The 23,599-nt window shown below is 36.5% G+C and overlaps 1 non-coding gene across 1 annotated transcript; it reads left to right on the top strand.

Moving 5' to 3' along the window:
- Positions 1 to 23,036: 23,036 nt before the first annotated feature.
- Positions 23,037 to 23,142, top strand: LOC130456660 (U6 spliceosomal RNA). Its single transcript, XR_008915725.1, has one exon. It is a non-coding gene; the product is annotated as a U6 spliceosomal RNA (small nuclear RNA).
- The last annotated feature ends 457 nt before the right edge of the window (positions 23,143 to 23,599 follow it).

Below are 23,599 nucleotides of genomic sequence, written 5' to 3'. Positions count from 1 at the left end.
TAAAATAGGACAATAATTGAACACACTACTCCAGTTGTAGTCTAAGTAGGAAGGAATACAATGGAACCACTGCTTCTTTTACTGTGGGGTATGACTGTTACTAAATTGCACACCATCTGCCTACATTCCTGAAATCTAGTATGAAAACTAGAACAACAGGTCAAGATCTAGCACATCTTATCAAATTGGCAAGCCTGTAATCAAAGGCCCACCAATGAGTCGTGTTATTTATTCAAGTTAAACCTAGCTGAATTAAAAGAGGCTCATCACCAGAATCTAATGACCATGTTGTTGTTTTTGAGATAAAGCAATTCGATGAGACTCTCTCACGCTATTTGTGGGATTTCAATCTATGTCAAAAAGAATAACTTCACTGACAATCCTTATACAAATCCTTAAAATATTAAATTATCATAACTGGTTTAGACATAATACAAATAGCTTATAATAGGAACAAGAGTCTTAAAATAGTCTTCCCACCACTTTGCTAGCCATGATGGGATTTATTCACTATATTCCAAAATCTGAGACTTCTGTAACTTAGATACTTCACTTGTAATAGGGGTTCATATATAACACTGTTTATGAAAGATGAGTTAAAAATGACTTGAAGAAAAGGCATCAAGAATTTGTACAATATCATCAATTCAATACAAACACCTTGAAGGCAGGGAATGTTTCATTTGTTGGTCTTGAATCCCCAGAAACTAATGTAATGTCTTGTGCATAGTAAGAATTTATGAAATATTAGAATGGATTGGATTAGAGAAAATGAATTACTCCTTATAATGAAACACCTGATGTTAATCAATTCCTTTGTACTGTTTAAAAAACATTTTTTTAAGGAAGGGAATGTACCCCCATGATGGGAGGCTTAGACCCAAAGGTATGGAAAGGGGGGAGTAAAGAGAGAGAACTCCCCACTTCCTGCAAAGCGGGGTTCAGGGGGACAGCAGATGTAAGGGGTTGGCTCAGAGAGAGGAGAGGGGGTTTAAAGATTCTACCCCTTCTGTCTTCCCTCCTTATTTAAAGCCGCTCTCCCCAATTCGCTCTTGTCCCTCTTGCCCTCCCTCCATGAGACACCAAAAGTGTCCCCTTGATCCATTTGCTCACACTCATCTTGGGGAACAGATAACTTTTAATGTTAACTCAATCAGATAATATAAAATAAATGGGCAGGGAAGAGAAGGAAAGGAAAGTGGGAAAAGGGAGTCCCTGTCTCTATCTAAACCCTTTTCCTCCCTCCTCGAGTTTGGGGGGAGGGGGACTCAGGCCTTGGCAGCTTGATTCTCCTGAGAGAAAGTCAGGTTGACTCACCCCTGGGCAACAGGAGGTAAAGTCTGCTCAGGTTTCTCTTCAGAAAGTCCCTTCAATTGGGAAGTGTTGGGGGGAAAGATTTCCAGTCACCAGCAGGAAAAGTGGGTAACCTTAGGAGAAAGTCTTTATCCTCCTTCTCTCTTCAACATTTCAAGATGGAGAGACCCTCACTGCTCTCCTCACCAGAGTCTTCTCTCCTCAGGAAATTCACTCCTGGGGCCCCTCCCCTGTTGAGGTGATCAATTTCATATACTCTTCAGTCTGACACTTTTTGTCTAGTGCCACCCTGGCCCACGCCAGTCATTTATCTTCTGTCTCTTCTAATCTATCTATGCTACTTATTGTTCCCATCTAACCTCCCCCTTCCCAAAATAATAAATCTCATCCTAATCTGTCTATTTGCTAATCTAAGTTTCTATCTTATGCTAAGACTGAATTGAGGGAAGAGGGTTAGGATTATGTGGCAACAAAATTTTTACAATATAACAATTTCTTAATACAAAAGTCATCCCTATTGCAATCAATAAGAATTCAAATCTTAAAATTGAACTATCCTATGCCTTATATTATGCTAAATCCAATGTAACAATTCATAACATTTACATGTATATACATATATATTAACTTGTATCTAATGAAATCTGATTTATCCTGTCCCTATGTTTGTTACCTCTCTAGTTACAATATTCCCTTTTCCACCCTAAACTACTCTGCCCCTGTCTATTAACAAGTTAGTTTTTCAATTGTCCTTTCTATCTATATTACTGTATTAGATCATTATTATGCTATATATGTATATATACATGTCTGCTATTTTTGCACATTTACATATTTCACATTATATATATATATGCATATATATATATATTGGTACTAAAGATCTATTTACAAATATACAAGTTATGGACTGTCCTTATTTATGACACAGTCCCTAATGTCAATGTAAAATTTGTTCATGTTCTGAATGTCTTGTTGAAGTCAATATGATCGGCAATTAATCTTACATGATCCATTTTCCAGAAGTTCATTTCCCATGTCTTTGATTCAAAGTTCTTCCATATGTCTATGTATCTTCCATCCTTCGGTATTGCTGGAAGTTTGTCACAGATCCAGGGTGCCCTCTACTTTACAGGATACATACTTGACTGTTGTCTCACCTTGAAAGATGATCCCAGGTATCCAGGAACATGTGTGTGTGTGTAAGATTAACGTATGCATGCATGTAGGAGTGAAATTTTGAAGCATGTGAGTAAAACTTCATATAGGATGTTTGTGCCATCCTCATGAGTGCAAGTGAGATTTTTTTAATGTAATAAAAGTAGGTAACTTTCATAATGTGTGAATGTAAGGTGATTATTCTATTCCTATGTGGTTGATTGTAGAGATTAATGATATTTTAGTCTAAGTTTGAGATTGAAATTCATATATAGGATTAATAATTCTAAGGGATTCTAAATCCACCCAAATAAACTCCCAGCTTTCGCAAGGAACTGCTTCTCCTGTGTTTCACAGGCTATGCTAATCCTCCCTGATCTAACTAATTTATACTATCTGTCTTGGGCATTATTCTATTTCAGTTTCACTATCTCTGTTCAGTGTCTCTATTTCTTCTTGTGCAATTTTGTTGCATTCATGGGCTCTATGTTTGATTCTTGGGCTCCCATTAAGTTGTCTTTCAGTGTTTTATCATGGGCATAGTGATGTTTAACATGAGATGTGTGAAGCCAAGAATCTTTTTCTACTACTTTGATTGATGTAGGAGTGGTGAGATCTGCATCATATGGACTGATCCATCTGGGCTCTGTGTGTTTGTCTTTGGCAAAAATTTTTACATATACTTTTACCCCTGGTCTTATGGTATGTAATGAGAAATCTAGTGGGACTCTTTGCACTAGTAGTCCCAGCCTTCTCAGTTCCTCCAGCCTATTTTGTATCTGTGTAAGATAGGTGTGTAACTGGCATTCCCCTCCCAGGATGGAAAGATAAAATAGTTTAGTGGTCATTCCTATCCATACTGCCTTTCCATACAACATCTCATATAGGGAAATATGTAAATCTGCTCAGGTTTCTTTTCAGAAAGTCCCTTTAATTGGAAAGTGGAGGGGGGAAAGATTTCCAGTCACCAGCAGGAAAAGTGGGTAACCCTCAGATGAAAGTCTTTATCATGCCCTCATGTTTTCTCCTTGGGGTACCCTCCAAATTTTTCTTTTTTTCACTAGATAATGCTAGAGCTTGGCATCATTCAGTATAATGCACATTTCTCACTACAACTTCTGAATAATGGGGTTTTGCTGCAGAAACTATTGTTGTTTCCATGGATTTCAGGTCTGGGGTCTTCTGTTCTCTAAGTCTGCAAGTGAGAGCAAACTGCTTGCTATTAGAGTCCTGTCTACCTTAGTTTTTGTTATTATATACTTTTCCCTGATAATATGGATTTTGACCTTTACCATCTCTCTTATTTTGGCCCTGTTCATATCAATGTTTCATCAGGCAATTTTGTACTATGTGTCCTCGACGAGAACACAAAAAACAAGTCCTGGTATTTCTTTGCACTCTCTGTTGACTTCGGGGTGTCTGTCTATACTGTGGGGTCTGTCTGTTAAATGTCTTAATTGTAGCCAAGTTCTTAACCTCCTCTAACTCTTTCTGCCTTAACATTTCAGAGGTCTCTTGGAGCTTTTTCTTTAGATCATTCTTTTCTTTTTCTTGATCTACTTTGTTATCATGAGATAGGTGGCAATGTCTCTAAGTTCATTAAGTGAGATGGTGTCAAATTTAGGGCAATAGTTCCTGAAGAAATCGCTCAAGTGCTTATCACAGCCCTTGAGAAATTGTCTCCTCATATGAACTTCTGCTTCTTTTGAATCAGGGCTAAAACCTAACAGTCCCTCAGTTTTTTCAATAAGGTGATCTATAAATGTACTTGGATATTCATTTTTTTCTTGGGATAATCTGTCAAATTTTCCCCATGGATTGGGTCTTTCTGAAAATTGATTCATTCCCTGCAATAGATCCTCATGGCTTTTTCTTAGATAAGCCATTGATCTTGGATTAGAAAAATCCAGATCCTCAAAAATTTCCAGCCAGCTCATGAGTAAAGAATCTTTTCTAGTTTGCTCAATAAATTTTTATGTTTCTGGGGTGTAAAAAGTTCAGATAAAAGGATTTCTACATCCTCAAAATCTGGTTCATAGAGGCAAAATGTTCTTTTCAGTTCTTTAATCATGAGATGAGGCTCTAATAAAATTTTAGGCATACAGTTATGTAAAGATTCTAAGTCATGGGTGGTGAATGACTTATGAACTTTGCATGTAAAATGCCAGAGTTATCAGTGACCTTAGCTACATCATGCAAAGGCATAATCTTTTGAGCCTTTGATACATTTGCAAGATTGTTAGCAGATGCATTAGTTGGTGCCTGTATGTTATTGGCAAAGTCATTTCCCCCTACTCCACCTCATGGTGTCCCAGCATTAGTATCAGTAACTACATCGTCCTTATTAGTTTGTCCCGTCATGTCCCCAGTCTCCTCATCAGTTCCCTTATCCCTTCTTTGTTTTCTCTGCATATAATCCTGGCATATCTCAGTTAAAATAGGGATCTGATCAAACAATGTCTGCAACCTATTATCAATGACAAGAACATGTACAGTTTTCTTTGGGAAGATCAGGTTGGCAACAGCTTTGATATTTTTTAAGATGTTAGTCACTACCATGAACACAACATAGACTTGGGGTATGATTTGCTAGAGATAATTGACATCTAGATAATTCATTAGCAACTGCATCCAACCCATAGTCATATTGGTTAATGTTGCCAGAACATTGTCTATCATCCCTGCCACTGTATTATAAATGATACAGTAGCCTCAATAAATGACAATTATTCCTAGCATAGTCGACCACAGTATTACTTGCAACATGTTCCCCATTAGATGTTTTCTAGGCTCTAACTTCCAGGAGTTAACAGTTAGAAAATGATTGTTGTCCCCATAAGATTTGCTTCTGCTAGATAGGATTCAAGAGGGCTAGATCCTATTGCTGACAGCTCTAGTAAAGTCTCCCTTTACAATAGAATCTTGGAGTGGCAGTTGGTAACTGACTAGTTCTTCCCCCCCACAAGGAATCAAGATGTTTTTGATCCTGTGTGGAAACCCCTAGGCAGAGTCATTGACAAAGGTTGCTTGCCTCCAGAGTTGTAATTGACAACTGACAGTTGATGTCAGTTGACAGTCACTAAAGGTTATTGATTTTTTCTTTTAAACATTATTTTATTTGGTCATTTCCAAACATTATTCACTGGAAACAAAGATCATTTTCTTTTCCTCCTCACCCCCCCTCCCACCACTTTTCCCTCTCCCATAGCCAACACACAATTCCACTGGTTATCACATGTGTTCTTGACTCGAACCCATTTCCCTGTTGTTGGTATTTGCATTAGAGTGTTCATTTAGAGTCTCTCCTCAGTCATATCCCCTCAACCCCTGTAGTCAAGCAGTTGCTTTTCATCAGTGTTTTCATTTCCACAGTTTATCCTCTGCTTGTGGATAGTATTTTTTAGATCCCTGCAGATTGTTCAGGGACATTGCATTGACACTAATGGAGAAGTCCATCACCTTCGATTGTACCACAATGTATCAGTCTCTGTGTACAATGTTTTCCTGGTTCTGCTCCTTTTGCTCTGCATCACTTCCTGGAGGTTGTTCCAGTCTCCATGGAATTCCTCTACTTTATTATTCCTTTTAGCACAATAGTATTCCATCACCAATATATACCACAATTTGTTCAGCCATTCCCCAATTGATGGGCATCCCCTCGTTTTCCAATTTTTGGTCACCACAAAGAGTGCAGCTATGAATATTCTTGTACAAATCTTTTTCCTTATTATCTCTTTGGGGTACAAACCCAGCAGTGCTATAGCTGGATCAAAGGGCAGACATTCTTTTATCGCCCTTTGGGCATAGTTCCAAATTGCCCTCCAGAATGGCTGGATCAATTCACAACTCCACCAGCAATGAATTAGTGTCCCCACTTTGCCACATCCCCTCCAACATTCATTACTTTCCATAGCTGTCATGTTACCCAATCTGCTAGGTGTGAGGTGATACCTCAGAGTTGTTTTGATTTGCATCTCTCTGATTATAAGAGATGTAGAGCACTTTTTCAGGTGCTTATTAATAATTTTGATTTCTTTGGCTGAGAACTGCCTGTTCATGCCCCTTGCCCTTTTATCAATTGGAGAATGGCTTGATTTTTTGTACAATTGATTTAGCTCTTTGTAAATTTGAGTAATTAAACCTTTGTCAGAGGTTTTTATGAAGATTGTTACCCAATTTGTTGCTACCCTTCTGATTTTGGTTACATTGATTTGTTTGTACAAAAACTTTTTAATTTGATGTGTTCCAGATTATTTATTTTGCATTTTGTAACTCTAAGTCTTGCTTGGTTTTGAAGTCTTTCCCCTCCCAAAGGTCTGACATGTATGCTATTCTGTGTTCGCCTAATTTTCTTATAGTTTCCTTCTTTATGTTCAAGTCATTCACCCATTTTGAATTTATCTTGGTGTAGGGTGTGAGGTGTTGATCTATTCCTAGTCTCTCCCACATTGTCTTCCAATTTTCCCAGCAGTTTTTATCGAATAGTGGATTTTTGTCCCAAAAGCTGGGATCTTTGGGTTTGTCATATAAAGGTTATTATTTTTAAATAAATGGTGTCCTTATTAATTTGGGGTGCCAACTGTTTTTTAAAAAAATTTAAAAAGGAAGGGAATGTACCCTGATGATGGGAAGCTTAGACCCTAAGGTATAGAGAGGGGGAAGGAAAGAGAGAGAGAACTCCCTACTTCCTGCAAAGCGGGGTTCAGGGGGAACAGCAGATGTAATGGTTTGGCTCAGAGAGAGAAGAGGGGGTTTGAAGATTTTCCCCTTTCTGTCTTCCCTCCTTATCTAAAGCTGTTCTCCCCAATTTGCTCTTGTCCTTCTTGTCCCTCCTCCACTACTCGAGACCCCAAAATTCTCCCCTTGATCCGTTTGCTCACACTCAGCTTGGGGAACAGATAACTTTTAATGTTAACTCAATCAGATAATATAAAAGGAATAAATGGGCAGGGAAGAGTAGGAAAGGAAAGTGGGAAAAGGAAGTCCCCATCTCTATCTAAACCCTTTTTCCTCCCTCCTCGAGTTTTTTTTTTGGGGAGGGGGGACTCAAGCCTTGGCAGCTTAATTCTCCTGAGAGAAAGTCAGGTTGACTCACCCCTGGGCCACAGGAGCTAAGGTAAAGTTTGCTCAGGTTTCTCTTCAGAAAGTCCCTTCAATTGGGAAGTGTTGGGGGGGGGGATTTCCAGTCACCAGCAGGAAAAGTGGGTAACCCTCAGGAGAAAGTCTTTATCCACCTTCTCTCTTCAACATCTCAACACTGAGAGACCCTCACTACTCTCCTCCTCAGTCTTCTCTCCTCAGGAAATTCACTCCTGGGGCCCCTCCCCTGTTGAGGTGATCAATTTCATATACTCTTCAGTCTGGCACTTTTTCTCTAGTGCCAGCCTCTGTCACGGTACTGAAAACAATATAGTCCTGGTCTTGTAATTTAAAATAATCAATATGTGGTCACCTCTATCAATTCTATTTCATAATGTCATACAAATTTAAGGTGTTAAAGAAAAGATTTCTTGAATGAAGAAATAAACCACCAAATCAACAAATCCATTTTTTAAAAAGCCATCTCTTGAAGTTTCAATATGACAAGATCTAAACTGGGTAGAATCAAAATAAACCTAGAGACTCATTCACCCCACAAAGACACCTAAAAAGGGTCCAGGATATCATGGGGAGATTGATATTTTGTCCCTTTTTGCCCTCTATAACTGCCTGCTTATTTATAGTGACATTTCAAAGCTAGTCTGAATGATAGATTGGCAAGAAGATAGGGAAAGGAGAGAACCTGAACTAATGTCCCCTATTTTCTCATCTATTGCCAATTCCAGGTTAGCAGAGCTAAATAAACAAGGCTTCTTACCACAAAAGGAAGTTACTCACTACTTTCTGTCTATTTCCATATATTCAACAAGTTATAAGAAGAAATAAGATGACTTCATTCAAGTCCTTAAACAGTTTCCCAGAGAAATATATACTAGTATAGTAGTCTCTCGGTGACCGAGAATGACTATTGTCTTTGTGCAGTTTCGTCTACAGTGTACCCTCATGTGGCTTTGGAGTCCAAAGGCTGAGGCGCAAAGTTTGTGGCACATGGGCACATGGGGATCTTTCCAACAGTGGAGAGTAGTGAGATGCCTCTGTAGTTGTCACAGGCTGCTCGTGCACCTTTGTTCTTGTATAGGGCTATGATGGAGGCATCTCTGAGTTCTGGGGGCATGTCTTCCTCTTCCCATATGCTGGTCAGCACTATGTGGAATTCCTGGAACACCTTTCCATTTAAGGCCTTGTACACCTCGGTTGGGATCCCGTCTTTACCGGGTGCCTTGTCTGCACTCTTTGTTTAATGGCTTTTTGGACTTCCTCTATTGAAGGAGGGACGTCACGTTGTTCAATGGTGTGGTTTTGGGGGATCTGGTCAAGGGCGCTTTGGTCGACTGAAGAGGGTCAGTTGAGAAGCTGACTGAAGTGTTCTTTCTACCTGTTGCTGATGCCTTTTTTATCTTTTATGAGAGTGTCACTGTCAGAGGATAGCAAGGGAGTGGTGGTGAGTTTTAATGGCCCATAGACAGTCTTGTGGGCACTGAAAAATTGTTTGTAGATTTTCATATCAGCAAACCGCTGGATTTCTTCTGCCTTTTTTTTCCACCATTGGTCTTGCATCTTCCTGATCTCACACTGTGCCATGGCTTGGAGAGACTTGAATCTGTTCTTTTTGGGAGCATAGTTTGGGTTTTTTTGCCACTCCATAAATTCATAAAAGATATGTGAAATAAGTCCTTAATAATATAATAGTCATGAATGTTGGCCAGACATTTTCAGGTCTTTTGTTTGAGTGGGCAAGTTGATTTGGGAAGATAAAAAGCAATGGAAAGGTGGAGAAAAATGATACCTCTTTTTAAAGAAATAAGAAATGCTGTAATGTTTTGAAAACTGTCCGAAGATGTATTTATATAATAGCAGTTTCTATCTCCCATATGAATCATATGTATTTTTATAACTGCCTCCTTTGCCAGTGTATTCTTAGGTATTTAGTATTTAACTAGCATGAGGGGGATGGGAGACGATTCAATTTCTGCTAAAATTAAATATGAAAATGAATCCAGTCTAAATCAAGAAAAATCTAGGTGAACCAGAACACAACCAGTGTCTAACTTAAAATGTAAGTATTGTGAAGAACTCTTTTATTTACAGAACTAGTCAGATGTGGCTTTTGAAAATGATACCTAATAGCTCTTCTTGATTCCTGATCTAAGGGTTTTAGCACTGAACTGTCTGTATCATATTGTCTTTCTGGTGTTGAGTATAAATCCAAATAAAGACTACTTCTACTGATCAATCAATCCCAATCACACTAGTGGAGAAGAGAAAGATACCCCCTTTCCTTCACTTCCTCCACAACCCTGGACCATCCAGCTCCTATACAGTAAGACATATGAAGCTAGAGGAGTAAGATGCTCTCCTCAGGTTCCTTTCCTATCCCTTTCCCCACCCTGCATCCCTAGACTCCATAAGATCTTTCTCCTTGTTTTCCCTCCTCTTTTCCCTGCTCAGTGAAGTCTTGTAAGGTAGTCAGTTTAGATTACCATCATAGCTCCTAGCATTATTTGAATAAGAATTCTGATTGAATGCTTTTGGTTGAAATAGAAAACTCTCATTACTTACCATTTACCCTGCCAATAAACTCTAAGGTCCTCCATGTCTCCCCATTTTCCTAGACACTATAATTTGACCTAATGATGCAACCTAAGGGTCCCTGCTTCTCCCAATTAGCCCTGCTTCTTAGGATTTCTGGGTCTTTTATAACTCCCACTGCTGAACTCTCTTTAATGTATCATCTTGTCCAAATAGATTTCAAGTTCCCTGAGATCAAGAATTATTACACTTTTTCAACTGCATTCCTACCAGTTAACAAAGTGCTTGGCATATATTGTTGAGTATTTCAGTCATGCCTGACACTTCATTACCCTATTTGGAGTTTTCTTGAAAAAGATACTAGTGGTTTGCCATTTCTTTTTCCAGCTAATTTTACAGATAAAGAAACTGAGTCAAACAAGGTGAAGTGACTTGCCCAGAATCACATAACCAGTAAATGTCTGAATCTGAATCTGAATTCAGCTCTTACTGTCTCTAGACTTGGTGTTCTATCTATGGCACCATCTAGATGCTATGGAATAAATTAGTGTGTGCCTTTTCATTCATTTATTTCTTCCCTTAGGATATTATGTGGAGCTTTGTTTAGTAATTACATATTTATTCAAGTAATATTTCCAGGTCAGGATTTAACTTGGCCTTTGTTATATTCAAGGTACTAAGGAATATAGGAAAATATATATGACCTGGGACCTTAAAGAAATAAGACATATAAACATATAATTAGAATACAAGTAAAAATAAGTAATTTGCCTGAAGAATGGTTCAATAAGAGTTCTATGCTATAGAAGGTCAGAAAATGAAGAATTTTTTTTCCTGCATGGAGGATCAGATAGAGATGTATAGATGGAATAATATGACTTCTCATACTATACCTAAAATGGAAAAAGGAATTTATTATTCCTTTTCTAATTTAACAGGGACATAGAGGTCCTCTTACTATAGACATATGTAGGGATTAACCAGCCCACAGTGACAGGAAGGAGAAACCATAGAGACAGGAAGGAGGTACCATAGAGACAGGAAGTAAGGTAGGAAAAGGTTATAAAAGGAGTCAGTTGCTGACAGTTGAGGGTCAATTGTTGACAGTTAGGGCTGGCAGTTGAAGGGAAGTTGGCTGCTAGGACTGTGTTGGGTTGGTGGTGGGCATTTTATTGCTGGAATATAAAGGTAGGTCTGAACTTACTGAGAGGGTGTTTTGGCTTTAGCCTTTAGAGGGCTTTTTGACTTTTTCTGGGTTGGAAGATGGATGGTTTTTGTTGACAGATCTAATTGAGATTGTATTAAGCACTGACTGGGTTGGTTTTGATTGGGCTGGATTGGGTTGGAACTTTGTGGGGTTGTTGTTATGGGTAGATATAGGCAGTTTTTGATAGTAATTATGTGTAGTTATAGTTAGTTACAGGATAATTACTATAGACATCAGGAAATTTTCTTTATCTCTCTCCTATATTTGTCTCATTTACTATATTCATTTTACTATATTCTTTTACTATCTCTATTTTAATTAAACTAAATTGTTAAATTATTAAAAGTTGTTCTCTTATTTTGTCAAAACTACTAATTTAACCCTTACAATATGGTTGTTATTTTTAAATATTACAAATCTATATAGATAGAATTCTTGAAAAATGATAAAGGGTATTTAGCACCCATATAAAAGATAGATGTGTCACCAAAAAGCAAACTTGGACAATTACATTATGACAAAAAAATCATTGAGCTTAGGATGTATCAACACATGAAACTAAGAACTAGAAATCTCCCTCAGACCAGGAGGAGGGACTTAGGAGAGATATAAAAATGAATATGTGTGGGGTGGAGGCATGTGGAAAATAGGAAGAAAAGTGAACTTGCTGGGAGACATTTACAAAGAATGAAAGGAGAGAATCTTGAGATAATTGTACTTGATCTTTTAGGGACAAGGCTAGTAGAGGGGAATCGGAACTTGATTCTGGCCTAGAATAAGAAGGAAGGAAATATAATAAACATAATAAATATAATAAATTTGCCTGGAAATGACAAAAAAAAGTTTTAACAACCATATCATGAATTTATTCCATGTATTGACCAGGACAGAAAGGGATGAAAAAAGGGTGAGTAAGGATGTCCAAGGAGCTGAAATAACAGAGATGGACAGTGAGCAAAATGGAATGCAAATAAAGTTTCTGGAAGCAATTTGGGAGGGGGGGGGCAAATATAGAAATGCCTTCCTCATCCTGAATCATCTTACCTTAGAAAGGATGAAGAAACAGATTTATTTTTAAAAGATGAAATAATTCCTAACAGCGCTGTCAGCTTGAATCAGTCTCAGCTAGATATCTCAAAGCTTGTTTTGGTATATATGCACTCCAGAGAAGAAGTGCAGGAAAATGAATAAATGCAGGTTCAAGACCCACCACTGAAACTTACCAGTTGCATGACTGTGAGCAGGAAATATAACCTTTCCAAGGCTGAGACAGCTTTCCAAAACCATAAATTTTAGACAGACAATAAATTAAATATCTGCAATAGGTAGAAGGAATTCCCATACAAATCAATCAAGCATTTATTAAGTACCAGCTATGTACCAGTTATTGGTCTAGGTACCAAAAATACAAAGAAAAAGCAATGTAGTCACAGACCTCAAAGTGTTTAAAATTTATTCTAGAGAGATATCCATATATACTTGTGAAATATATACAAAATAGATGCAATCTCAAATCCCTAACATACTGAAATATTCAACCTGAAGTTCTGGGAGCATTAATTTCAGGGGGAAAAAAACTCTAAGATTTGTGGACATAATTGTGGAGTCAGAAATCATGCCCATCATGACTATATATGTCATTATTAATGTCATTATTTAATCATTAACACTAGAACTATCTACTATATGCCTTAAAGATATGCTATAACTTTACAATTTCCTGACTCCTTCTGTTATTTTATCTCTATATATTTCCATGTAGTATCTGTCAACAATGGGGAAGCTAGACGGTATGGTGTATCTGTGCCTAGAGTCAAGAAGACTTCTTTCTGAGTTCAAATCTAACCTCAGCTATTTATTAGCTCTGTGACCCTGGAGAAATCACTTAACCCTGTTTGCCTCAGTTTTCTCAGCTGAAAAATTAACTAGGAAAGGAAATGGAAAATCATTCCAGTATCTTGGCCAAAAAAAACCTAAATGGGGCTATAAAGAGCCAGACACAATTGAAACAAATAACCATAGTAACCAGTAGACAAAAACAAACAAACAAACAAAAAAAAAACCTTCAAAAACAAAATATAGCCTATGGACTAGCAGCTAATAATTCAGTTCCCTTTGAGCTGTAGTCTCCCTCCTTCTCCTTAGTCTGGGAGAAAATGGAGGAAACCAGGGATGATTAGTGAAGAATCTGATAATTTATATATAAAGAAATGTTGGCTATGAGGCAGGTAGTCTAGAGAAAAAATGGACCATTGAGACCTGTGGAGCAGGACAGAGACTGCCAAATAAGGTCCAGCGTGACTCGATTTTTTGAATCAACTAGTAATATTCTCCACAGTAGACATGAAATGTCCACAAACCAGTTGGAGACTGAGTACTCTTTCCCTTCTGCTCAAAAGTCCAAGGATAGTTATTTTTCACCTTTTCTCATTCCTCTCTCCATGATGATAAGGGGTCTTAACCTGGATTCTACAATTTTTTTTCATGTATTGGCAATTATATGTCAATATAATTGGTTTCCTTTTTATCCTTTCATTTTATTTATGATTTTTAAAATATGATTTTAAAAAGCAGCAATAGGCTTTACCAGGATCCCTAACGGTTATATGATATACACATAGCTAAAAAGCCCTGTTCTAGAATTTTTAAAAGTGATTTCCTGGTTTCTAATTAACCCCCAAACTCCCACAGTAGTTTGCAAAACTAATATATATATGTGTATATATATATATATTAATGTACTATATGTATATACTATATATATATATATATATATAAACTTGTTTCTACTGTATGTAGGCTTGAATTTACTCACAATCAGTGTACAAGGGGAAGATAGCCTTGAAGGACTTCTTCTATTTCTCAGAGTACATGAGCTGTAACCTGTAAGTTCTGCCTAGGAGAAGAAGCATCACAAGGTCTCCAAGGGTACTACTGAACAAGTCTACTCTTATGAAGGATTATATAACTCTCCCAACAAAAGGGGCTTTGGAAAAGGGAGTGCTGATTTACTAAATTCCCAGATGACTAAAAAGAGTTTAAACATTCATTATTATTATTATAAGAGAAGAAGGGTGAAAGCTTATGCCTGAAGCAGTTGGCTAAGTCTCTTCTCTCCTCCCTGTAAAAATGGTAGGGATGCGCTGAAATCAGGGGAAAACCCCAACTTGGCTGACTTCAGGATTCAGTTAGGCATGGTCTGTAGCAATCAGGACTTTATGTTACTGACAAGGAGAAGGCAGTGAGAAAAGCAAAGATCCCTCATGTTACACAATGACATCGTGTTACCTAATCTTAGTAAGTCTACTTTTAGCCGTGGTACTCAGTGGAGTCCTGTGCTCATACAAAGAAAGGCTCTGCATTTATTCCATGGATAGAAGAATAGGAGAGAAATTTCAACAATAATAAATGGCATCACCAACTATTTTGGGAGCTCTACTATCTGCTGTGTAATGGGCTAATTACTGGAGTAGCTCATACAAAGTACAAAGAATGAAATGATCTCTCAGATTTCAGGTCTATAATCATATATATATATATATATATATATATATATATATATATATATATATATATATATATATATATATATATATATAATTCACAAGAGCCCAAAGATTACAATACCATATATAGCCTATCATCCCCATTTCACAAATGAAGAAATTAAGGCTCAAAGTGGTTGAATGATTTGTCCATAAACAAAGTTAAGTTTCCAAGGCGTTATTTGAACTCTGGTTTCCCCTGCATTCATGCCAAATAGTCTTTCCATTATATTCTCCCTCCTGAAAAGTTGTGACCTCCTAGAGAATTAAATAATAGAAATCTAAATTAGGAAAATGGATGTGTGATTAGCAAAAAGAGACAGACTTAACACTCAGAGGTAGTTTGCACCAGGACCTAAAATGAGACCCAAAATATCCCCAAGGGATTGATAAATGGAAGCCACATCATTACCACATGATGTAGGTTGGCAATGTTCGAACTGAGACAGGACATAAGTCTCTTGCTGCCTGTTACTATTTCCATTGTTGTTACTATTTTTGTTGTTGTTCAGTCATATCCAGCTTCTTGACCACATTTGGGGTTTTCTAGTCCAGAATACTAGAGTGGTTTGCCATTTCCTTCTCCTACTCATTTTATAGGTGAAGAAATGGAGGTAAACAGGATTAAAAGACTTGAAAAGCATCACATTGCTAGTAAGTATCTGAGGCCAGATTGGAATTCAGGCAGAAAGTCTTTCTGTTTCCAAGTCTGGTATTGCATCCCCTGTACCATCTAGATGCCTCTAGCTTTCACACTTGAAAAATGGATAAGTAATATTCCTGGAGGTAGTAGCTATAGGAACAATGAAAGTAAAGTAATATAGACTTTAAGCTACTTGAGGACAGGCACTTATTTGGTTTTCATTCTTGAATTTTCAATGATTAAGACAGTGATTTGTATAGGAAAAGTGCTTAATAAATACTTATCGACATAAATTAGCTAGGTACAAAATCAGAGAAAGCTAAACATCAACAGGAATTATTTCTCATCGGGCCCGTAAATCAGAGGTCTGTTAATTGAAATCATCCTTTACTAAGTGAATTTTGAAATACTGAGACATATTAATAAAACGTGGACAGATAGGCAGAACAGTGAAGTGAGTGCTAGTCTTGGAGTCAGGAAAACTCATCATCTTGAGTTTAAATGTGGCCACAGAGACTTAATAGCTGTGTGACCCTGCGCAAGTCATTTAACCTAATTTGCCTCAGTTTTCTCATCTGTAAAATGAGCTGGCAGAGGATATGGCAAACTACTCCAGTACCGAGGAAATCCCAAACGGTGTCACAAAGGGTTAGATGTGAACAACAGGCTAGATGCTTTTCTAGATTTCAGGTTCTTCATATTCTTATTCTCAGATACTTTTATGTTTAAAGTAGCAATAGCAAAGCTATGACTCCATTGATATTACTAAAGGGATAAGGAAATTTTTCATAATAAAATAATGCTGATAATAAAAGTAAAAATAAAGTTAATCATTAACAGATATTTAATGTGTCAGTTTTGTGCCAAGCCATGTTTTGTAATAGGGATAAAAAAGACAGTGAAAAAAGTGTCCCTGGTTTGGGGATAATATTTGTACCAATTGTTATTTTTTAAGTATTGTTTTTATACAACAATACAATTTTTAATTATTTTCTGACCATTTAATAATCTATGTATTTTCCCTCATTCCATCTCCTTACTTCTCCTCAAGAAGGCAGGTCATATGTTATACATGTGCTAGCATGCAAGACATATTTCCATGTTCTCTGTTATTTCCATTCACTCTGTTATAAAAGAAGATATCATTTATACAATTAAAAATAATTCAGAAAGGAAATGAAATGAAAATTCGAGATTTCAGTCTGCAATTAGACTCCATCAGTTCCTTCTATGGTGGTGCATAGCTTTGTCATGAGTCTCTTTGAGTTGTCTTAAATCCCTGAATTATTAATAATAGATAGTTAGGTTATTCACAATTGATAATCACACATTATTACTGGTAGTGTGCACAATGTTCTCCTGGTTCTGCTCATTTTACTTTGCATCACTTCATATAAGTCTTTCCCGGTTTGTTTGTTTTTTATGGTGGCTTACTGATGGGGAGAACAGAGAGAGAATCACCTGCCTTGGTTCAAAGGGGCAGCAAAGACACTTCAATAGTGGTCTAACATAGACACTTTCTCCCAAGACTGTACTCAAAGAAGATCAAAATGACATCAATGCACAGCATTTCTAGATAATCACTCTATGAACTATGGAGATGGAAGACTTGAGAAATACAAGGGAAGAAGCACAACTCTCCCATGTTTTTGTACCTTTGTGGAATAAAGCCCCTACCCTCCTAATTTAGTTAGAGTTGTGATAGTGACAATGAAATCACTTATTCTCCTTAAAATCAATCATAGCTTTCCTCCCCAGCAAATGCAATCCATTGGGATCCAGATAGTCACTATCTCACTTTTTCTAATCACCTCTTTTATGCCATCTTTACATCTGCCTGGTTCTTTTTGCTTCACTCAAAGCTCTCATCCCCACTCTGATCTCTCAATTTCAATCCCTCTTATACTGTCTCTGAAATACATTCCAGCATACTAATTTTCCCTTCCCTTTAATCCAAATGAAGTATTTATCAAGTACCAACCAATCTTCAAGAGACTTAGAATATAAATGAAAATGCCCCCCAAATTCTACTATCAAATTATTTAGAATCTAAAATGAGAGGAAAAATATGTATGTGAAATATGTTAATTGATTTATTAGTGATGCATTTTTAAAACCATCACTGACATAGCCCAATACTATCCCCATTCCTCCCTTTTCGAAAAATAAGCATGACAAATTCAAACCATGTTTGATACTATATCTAGTATTCCATACCAGTAGCTCACCACTTTTATTCTGAGAGAAGAAAAGCATGTATCCACTTTAGCCCTCTGGAATCAATGATGATCATACTGTACTCTTTCATTAAAACCTATCTCATAAAATGCCAAGTACATATTTATTGAGTCTGATCAATTTCAACAAGGCTCCAAATCAATTTCATGAAAATAGATGTTACTGCTGTGAAAGATAGTCTCACATAGTAATAGACTGGAAAGTAAAAGCAATTATCCCATTCCACCCCTTTCTTCTCTCTGACATCATTAAACATTCTGGACCGGTGGTCAGACAAAACCCGAGTTTGAATTCTGCCAGGATATTTATGAAGCATGGGACTCTGGAAAGTCATCTATCTTACTTTAAGCCTTTTCCTAATGAATGAAATGAGGACAATAAATACTCATACCCCTGATCTCACAGCTTTCTTGGAGAGGGAGAACTTTGTAAACCTTAAATCACTAAATAAACTATCTGATCAAATGGCAAGAAGAAGAAATGATAAAACATTTTTTTCAGCAATACATGGTTCAAAGCATGTGATGAAACAGTGTTTCCTGTCAAAACAGTTAGGGAATGATGACATGATACATGGTATGACAAATAGTAGCTACTTGAAAAGAATGCCTTCTGATAATTAGAGTCAGCTATATAGATGAAACTGGCATTGATAGCTTCAGACAAGGTACTCATGAAAAACAACACTCTGTGGGACAGTGATATTTCTTCTGATACTTTGCTGTGGGCTTGTCTCTGACATGTTACATGTGGGCCTCTTCCTTCCCAGTTAAAATCATAAAGTCAGAGAAATAGATGCCTGATCTATAGTGGCAAGTCACAGAAGTTGAAGATTCTGTCTGGAAAGTTCTAACATCCCTCCCAAAAGCCATGGCTGGTCAGAAAAATAACAAACCCAATCTGAAATGAGGGGAGCAAAGAAAAAGAGTGATACAATGCTCAGATAGATTCTCTGAAAGCAATGAGTCATGAGTCATAAGGGATATTTTTTTTCTGCTTCTTGCAATTGGGAAATCAACTAAAGGACCTATCATGAGACTCCTATCTTTGAAACCCTTGGGAGATGCAGTTAAACTTTTATAAAATTAATCTGTAAGTTAATATACATTTATTTAGAACCCACTAGGTTCCAGGCACTGTGCTAAGCACTGAAGATAAAAAGAAAAGATTAATCTTCTTAGTGAGCTCACAGTCTAATGTGGGCCAAAAAGAAATAGATATAGCTATAGATATGTGTGTGAATGAATATATATATATATATATACATACATGCCTATACACATATCCTTATATATAAATTATATATGTATATATATATATATAATATGTTCTCCAAAGGTAGCATTTTAACTACCTAATATAAATCAAAATTTAAAAAGCTTACATTTAGTAATATGCACTATTTAGACAATATTCATGTTTCAGGTATTTAATTACCTCTTCTGTCCAACTAGAATTTAAACACCTTGAGGGCAAGGATTATGTCACGTGTATCTACAATATCTAGCAAACTACCTTAAAAGTACCTTAAATAGAGGTTTAATAAATGTTAAGTTAAATGAAACATCTCTCATTGTATCTCTCTGAACGAGACGGTATTATATATATATATGTATGTATATATAGATATGTGTGTATATGTATATACTATGTGTGCATGTACATACATATATATAAAGATATTAATTTTGTTCATGAAGAAATTAAAACAAAGAAAGACTGAAGAGAGAGAGAGTTGAGAATGTAATCTGTTGCATAGAGAATCAAACTCTGGGCCTCATTCCTTAACTCTCTAACTATCCATTTTCTAATCAGTAGAACTCCTCTACAAACCTAAAATAATAATGCTTATAAAAACTAATTCTGTTTTTTAAAATTGCTTTAAAATACTGATGTTTTATTTATTTTATCATCACAATAATCAATTGAGGTATGTGCAATTATTATTTTCATTTCATGCTTAAGGATAATGAGACTAAGAAGGTAAGATACTTGTCCACAAGTAATACAGATAATGAGCATCTAAAGCAAGATCTGAATCCGTATCTTCCTTCTATCAAGGCCATATCATGTCCACTAAACCATACATAAAATTCTGTGCACAGAAGAGGGGGGCAGAGACAAGATGGTGAAGAAGGTACGGAGATATACCTGATCTCTGCCAAATTACCTTTCATAAAGACTATGATATAATACCTCAAAATGAATTTTGGAGTAATATAACCCACAACAATATAGTGAAATAATTTTTCAGTCCAAAATAACTCAGAAGGCCAGCATGGAAGTTCTAGTGCACCGGGTTGGGGGGGGGGGGGATGGAGCTCAAAGCCACATGCCAAGGCAAGCTCCATCAAGGCTACAGGCTTTAAGCTGAATCAACAGAAGAGGCTCCTGAACCTCTCAGTCACAAATGATAAGGGGAGTCAGACAACTGCACAGAATGAGATTACAGGGGTCTCTTTTCTACCTCTGGGTGCAAGACTCTTGTCCTATTGCCCATATGGAGATCCAGGTTGCTACTCTAGTCTTGGGGCAATGTCTCATGGAAAAAAAAGGAATACTAGCACACTAGCATGTGTGACCACAAAGGAGAAGTAAACCAATTTCAGGGTTCCAAGAGAGAAAAAAGTGCTTGTGGATACTCATAGACCAGAGCACAGGGCAAAAGCATCTAAAAACACCTCACCTTATATCATATCATCTTGGAAGAACTGAAAATAGATAGATCCCAAGTGCCAGCTCTGAAGGCAGCTGCACAAAGAACCTAAAGTGTAGGATATGGTTCTATTCACTATAGGAACAAAGCTCAAATTTAAGAATTTTTTTAATCAAAAGAAAAGAAAAAGGATGGAAATGACCATACCACACACACAAAAAAGAAACTCAACATTGAAAGTTATTTTAGTGACAAGGAAGATCAAAACAGGATCTCAGAAGAAGACAACAAAGTCAATATTTCTGCATCCAAAGCCTCCAAGAAAAAAAATTGAATTGCTCTGAAGTCAAAAAAGAATTAATGGAAAACCTCAAGAAGGTTTTTGTTAATCAAATAAGAGAGATAGATGAACAATTAGGAAAATAAATAAGAATGAAATAGGAAACACATGAAAATGAGTTAAGATATTTCTTCCTTGTCTATACTGCCTTTTCTCAGGATGTAATTACCATTCTTATCTCTTTTAATCAGGTCTAATTTTATTTTTGCTTTGTCAGATATCATGATTGCAAATTCTGCCTTCTTTTTTTCAGTTGATGCCCAATAAATTCAGCTCCAGCCTCTTACTTTTACCCTGTGTGTGTCTAACTGCCTCATGTGTGTTTCTTGTAGACAATATTTGGTAGGATTTTGGTTTATAATCCTCTCTGCTATCTGCTGCCATTTTATAGGTGATTTCATCCCATTCACTTTCAAAGTTATGATTGCCATCTATGTATTCCCTATCATTTTGATCTCCTCTCTTAATCCTACCCTTTCTTCTTTCACTATTTCGCTTCACACCAATGTTTTGCTTTTAATCAACCCCCTTTTTCCCCTGCCCTTATTTTATTTTTCCTTCCCACCCTTCTCTTCTTATTCCCCTCATCTTTCTCTTTAAGGTCTATTAATTGCCCTCCCAACCTTTGTCTCCCTTTTAATACTCCATGCCCCACATCCCTCCTTCCTTATTCCCTTTCAACTTTTCTGCAGTGTAAGATAGAGTTCTATATGCCAAATAGATCTGGTTGTTCTTTCCTCTCAGGACGGATTCCACTGAGAATAAGGTTTAAGTATTACCTATCACCACTCTCTTCCTCCCCTTCTTATAATAGTATTCTTCCCCCCATATCATATGCCTCTTTATGTGGTAATTTATCCTATTTTGCCTCTTCCTTTGAGTTCCTCTTAATGCCATCCTCTTTTTTATTCTACTCCCAATTTTTAAATATATCTTAAACAGATTAATACCACAGCTTCTGGCTATGAATATTTCTTTCATCTACTATGATAATGAAAATGTTTTAGAGTTACAGATATCATTATTCCATATAGGGATATAATCTATTTGACCCTATTGAATCCCTTAATTATTTTCTCTCTTGTTTACCTCTTCATGGTTCTTTTGAACTTTGGATTTGGACATCAAATTTTCCATTTAGTTATGGTCTTTTCTTTAGAAATTCTTGGGAATCTTCTATTTTACTAAATGCCCATGCTTTCTCCTGAAAGTCAGCTTTGATGGGTAGGTGAAAAAAAAAGTTAAGAGATTGGTAAAGGATGCACAAAAAAATACTGACAAAATTAATAATTTAACAAACAGAACAAGTCAATTGGTAAAGAGGAACAAAAATCCATGGAAGGGAAGAATTACTTAAAAAGCATAATTGGCCAAATGGAAAATGTTAAACAAAAATGTACTGCAGAGAATAATGCCATAAAAGACAGATTTGGCCATATGGAAAAAGACATATACAAATTCAGTGAGGAAAACAAATTTTTAAAAATGCATTTGGCCAAATGGAAAGGAAGTACAGAAGCTCATTGAAGAAAATTATGTTTTAAAAATTAGAATTTGGCAAGAGAAAGTTAATGACTACATGAAATTACCTGAAAGCCATGCTCAAAAAATAGAAAGAGCTTAGACATTGTCTTTTACAAAATTATCAAGGAAAATTTACCATATATCCTAAAACTAGGGGGTAAAATAGGAATCAAAAGAATCCACCAATCACTTCTTGAAAGGGATCCCAAAAGGATAATTCCCAGGATTATTATAGCAAAATTCTAGGGCTCCTAGATCAAGGAGATAATATTGAAAACAACCATGAATAAAAAGTTCAAACATTTTGTCACCACGGTTAGGATAACACAAGAGTTAGAAGTTTCAACATTAGAAGATGAAAAGGCCTGGAATTATGATATGAAAAGGCCTAGAATTATGATTCTAGAGAGCATAGGATTGAGGACTTCAAAACAAAAACATTTGCCTAGCAAAACTGAACAAAATCCTTCAGGGAAAAAATTGTTATAATGAATATGGTTATGATGAAATAGAGGACTTTCAAATAGAGGAAAGATGGGGGAAGTTTTGGAGGGAATCACTTGAACCTTACTCTCATTGGAATTGGCTCAAAGAGGGAAGAACATATAATCAGTTCTTTATAGAAATCTATCTTAAGATTAATTCTCGGCCTTTCGTCTAAGATTAAGTGTAGAAATCTATATTAAGGTATAAGAAAGTGGGTAGGGGATTAGAGAAGGTAGGTTGGGGCTGATAGAAAAGAGGGCAAATTGAGGGAGATGGTGGTCAGAAAGTAAATAGGAGTGCTCACTTCAGCAGCACAAATAATAAATTTGGAATGATTCAGAGAACATTAGCATGGCCATGAGCAAGGATAAGATGCAAATTCGTTAAGCATAACACATTAAGGGAAAAAAAGAAAAACAAAGAAAGAAAATAGAAAAAATAGGATGGAGAGTAATACACAGTAATTATAATGTGCAAATTTTTTTACAAATCTCCCTAATAAAGACTTCAACTCAAAAGTGCACAGAGAAATAAGTCAAATGTATCAAAATATGTCATTCTTCAACTGATAAATGGTCAAGGAATATGAATAGGCAGTTCTCAAAGTAATTAGAGCTTCTCTGTAGGCATGCAAAAAGAAACTGTTCTAAATCACTATTAGAGAAAAGAAAATTAAAGCAACTCTTAGGTACCACCCCATACCTATCAGATTGGTTATTATGACAGAAAAAGAAAATTACACAACTGGAAGAGGATGTGGGAAAACTGAGACATTTATGTGCTCTTCAGGGAGTTGTGAACTGATTCAATTATTCTGTAAAGCAATTTGGACCTATGCCTAAAAGGGCAGTACCATTAC

Source organism: Monodelphis domestica, chromosome 1 (genome assembly GCF_027887165.1).
Source record: "Monodelphis domestica isolate mMonDom1 chromosome 1, mMonDom1.pri, whole genome shotgun sequence".
Lineage (NCBI taxonomy): Eukaryota > Metazoa > Chordata > Mammalia > Didelphimorphia > Didelphidae > Monodelphis > Monodelphis domestica.
Note: the sequence above shows the minus strand (reverse complement) of the source record. Positions and strands in the feature narration are given on the sequence as shown.